General features: G+C 35.1%; 1 pseudogene; it reads left to right on the top strand.

Moving 5' to 3' along the window:
• The first annotated feature begins 3,588 nt into the window (after positions 1–3,588).
• On the top strand, positions 3,589–3,717 carry LOC132183458 (U2 spliceosomal RNA; annotated as a pseudogene).
• The last annotated feature ends 453 nt before the right edge of the window (positions 3,718–4,170 follow it).

Genomic DNA, 4,170 nt, shown 5'->3' on the forward strand with positions numbered 1-4,170 from the left:
TCCAGGCCAGGTCGGGTCTCAGGACTTGACGGAAACAATTTGATATAAATAAACTTCAATGTCATTATATGTAAACTCTTGTTGTTTTCACATAACTCCAAAAGAAATCGATAATTAAAGTTGTCTGAAGAAATGAATTAAAACAAAAACGCCAAAAAGAGCATATTTGTTTGGAATACGTATTAAATTAGCAAATGTTAATAGAATCTAACTTAATACCCCTTTTCTTTTGTAAGTAAACAATTGGCATTCACTAAGAACACTAGCAACAGATGCCCTATATGCCATTCCCTTCCCTATGCTTAGGGAAAATTAAAAAAAAACCACAAAAACACACCCACATCAAAAACCCTATATTTAGACTACACCAAAGGATATCTACCGTGTAAGTTCTTGTTGGCTTAATTCGGTAAGCAAAATGGTGACCAAAAGTGCCAAGATTCATCATCCATTCAATTACTGTTCGGACGAGAAGAAGTGCCGTTCGGATGCTCGAAGAATTCTATTTTCCTCGAGAGCCTCGTCTGCAATCTCGTTTGCAATCCCGTCCGGACGAGCTCGATAAATAGGAATTCCCGAGAGCCTCGTCTGCAGTCTCGTCTGAACCCCGTCCAGACGAGTTCGATAAACAAGAATTCCCGAGAGCCTCGTCTGCAGTCTCGTCTGAATCCTGTCCGGACGACTTTTACTAAAAAGGTCATATCTTGAGTTTCAAGCCTCTGATTGGAGCAATCTTTGGGCGTTGGAAAGCTAACTCAAGGATCTACAAAGTCATGTTTCACAAGGTTTAGCTAATTCCAATGTTTACTGGGTCAAAACGGGCGATAAAGAGAAGACTACGAAGCTGGGCGGAATGGCTCGTGTGCAATCTCGTCCGGACGAGATTGCAGACGGCCATGTGTTAAAAACACTTTCTGGCTGTGTTTTGTTGTCCCGTCCGGACGGCACATGTTCCCGTCCGGACGCTGCGTACCTGTAACAGTTTTAAATGAATATAAACTCTTTCCTAGGTCTAGGATGATGGGGCTATTATAAATACACCTCTATAGAAAGAGAGAGGACGAATTTCTGCATCTAGAATTCGCTTTTGTGTGCTAAGAGGGTAGAGTCTGTTCTCTCTCTTAGAGTGATCGTTTGTGTTTACTTGTTGATTGTTGAAGCGAAGTCAATCGGAGTTCCGGTGAAGGGAGATCACGTAGAAGGATTGTGCCAGTTGTCTCTGGAAAGGGCTACTGCGGTAGAAGGCAAGTGGGTCGCTTGTCTTATACAAGATCGTGTCAATTGCAAAGGTTTTGTAAGTGTGAACATCTTGTAATCCTTTATTCTTTTACTGAGTTAGTTGATTTCCTGGGTTTGGCTGCCCCGTAGAGGTTTTACAATTAGAGAGTTCTCTAATTGGTTTCCTCTTCGTAATCAAAATATCTGTGTTGTTTATTGTTTATTGTTACATATATTTTTGGTTGTTTATTAATTGTTAGGTCAGATCTATTTCCGCATAAATTGTGTGAAACACCTATACATTCAAAATAGGTGTCGTTTGGTGTCGTATTAGGTTTTTTCATACCGTATTTCCCAACGCATTGGGAAACACCGTAGATACCAATGCTTTATTAAATTATAAACAAATCATTTTCTCTCATCTCTCCTTCACGTGTCCCAACAATTCTCCTACCTCTCTCCTCTCTCCTTGGTTGCAATGATCCAAAATAATTAGTATTTAATTTAGATAGGAAAAAATAAGGGAATCTATTGTCAAGTATTTTTTTTTTTATAGAGAATTAAAAAGTAGTTTTATTCCCTAAATTGAGGGAAAATGGTTGGGAAACTGCTGCTAGTGCACTTGTAGCAGAGGCCATATGTCATTATATGTCCTTCCCTTCATTATGTTTAGGAAAAATTTGAAGAAAACCACAAAAAACTACTCACATCAAATTCCCTACATTTAAACCAACTCTTAAGGGTTGCTACAGTATTTTCCAATGTGTAGAGAACCAAAAATACATTATTTTATTATAAACATTTCTCTTTCCCCTCTCCTCTTTCATATTTTTGTCTTTAATTGAGATTGTATTGGAATTTTGTGAAAAAAGAGAGGGTTGGTAGGAAACTTGTATTTTGTAAAGAAATAATATTTTAATGGTATAGGGAAAGGTGATGGAAGCTATTGTGATAGAGAAGTAAAATGCAATTTTGTGCCTTAAACTTAGAAAAAATCAAAAAGAAATTACTGCAAGTGCTCTAAGTGCTTTGTGTGACAAAAGAAGATTTTCTTGAATCCTTTTCTTTTGTAGAAGAGATTTTTAAGGAATAAGGAATACATAATATGAAATCACGTCTCCTTTATTGTTTGTCTTTGACTTCCTTTTCTACTTGTTTTCTTTTTCTATATGCTACCAGAATATTTCATTACAAGTTTATCCAAGCTTTCCTTTTCTATAATTTATTTCCTGAACGGTCATTGCGCTTTCTTCATGATCTACGGCATCTAGAAAAAAACTTTATGGTCTTTAGCCAATATTATTCACCACTATATATACAGCTCCTGGAGACCATTTGAAAGTCGCTCATTTTTTTTTTTTAATAAAGCCCCCCGGCGTAGATTGCAAAAAAAAAAAAAAAACATGATCTCATTCAGTAGACTTGTAGTGTTGCTAGTAATGTGGCTTATGTTGTCTTTGAATGAGTTTACTATTGTTGCCGGAATTGGGGAGCATCACCCAAAAACTGTCAAAATCATTAATGATTTAGGCAATGGCTTCCCTCTTACCCTTGGCTGTAAATCGAAGAACAACGATCTTGGTGTCCACACATTGAAATCAAATGGCTTCTTCAAGATCAACTTTACACCAAACTTTTGGGAGATTACACTATTCTTTTGTAGATTTATGTGGAAAAATCAAAGCCATTGGTTTAATATCTACGACTACGCTAGAGACAGTAATGTATGCGTGAATTGCATTTGGAAGATTAGAACTACTAGTGCATGTTTTCTAGACCCCAAGAGAAACAAGTATGATTTATGCTATCAGTGGACTGATCAAAATTCACCTGATCGTGCATGACTATTATTATAATTATTTAATCCAACTGTTTTGAACTTTCGATAGAGTGCAACATAGTGGGGATACTTCTTGTGGGCTTCATGTTCATAGTGGCTACGCCAACAAAATTGAGGTAGTGTTTTGCGTGCAATGACATAAATCCTTGTACTCTTGATCCATAGATCCTTGAAGTATTGATCGAATTCAAAATAAAAAGAAAATTATAGTCAATTTTTTTTTTTTTTTCCTTTCTAAATTTCAAGTTGAATCTTTTACATATAAATAGTGAGTACCATGTCTATTCTTCCTGAAATCTTTCATTATAGGTAAAGTATTAAATCCTTCTAAGAAATAAAGTTTTTTTTTTTTTGTTTTTTTTTATCGGAATGTGAATCAAACAAACCGAAGGGACCCTGAACTATTAAAAGATTAAGAGAAGGATTCATACATTTACTACTAAACTATACATGTAGCAATGTGGTTATTGTATATAAAAATACTTTTTTTGAAAAGGAATATTGGCCATAATAACTAGAGCTCTGTTTGTGTACCTTTCTCAGTCTTTTGGCTAAGATCAAGTGTAGTATTTGTTCTTCTCAGTTTAATATTGTTAAATCACACCTTGTCCCAACAACTTAAGTTAATAGGAAGAGGTAAATTTAATTACTTAATCATTAGTTTAACATCTCCCTTTTAATAGGTGTGGCTCAACATGTGGAATATTTAATTTAAATTGGGGTGAATTAATGGAGTCAATGTTCGATTCCAAGACTTTTGGCTCTGATACCATGTTAAATTACCATTTGTCCTGAAAGGTTAAGCTAATAGGAAGATGTAAATTTAATCACTTAATCATTAGTTTAACAAATATCTGATACGTGTTCCATTAGATCACATGATATTAAATTAATCATTTTATTGGAGGAGAACCCATCTATCTCTTTTGCTAATTGTATCAGAATTCCTTACATTGTAAGATGCCAATATCATCATTTGGTCTTCACTAGTTTCCCTATATCACATGACACAAACAAAAAATAAGAAATATGAAATTACCAAGAATAGCTTTCCAGGCTTTTTGGAGATTTATATATTTCTAAGAGTCAAAAGGTCTTAAATTCTTGTAGGG

This window comes from Corylus avellana, chromosome ca5, assembly GCF_901000735.1.
Source record: "Corylus avellana chromosome ca5, CavTom2PMs-1.0".
NCBI lineage: Eukaryota > Viridiplantae > Streptophyta > Magnoliopsida > Fagales > Betulaceae > Corylus > Corylus avellana.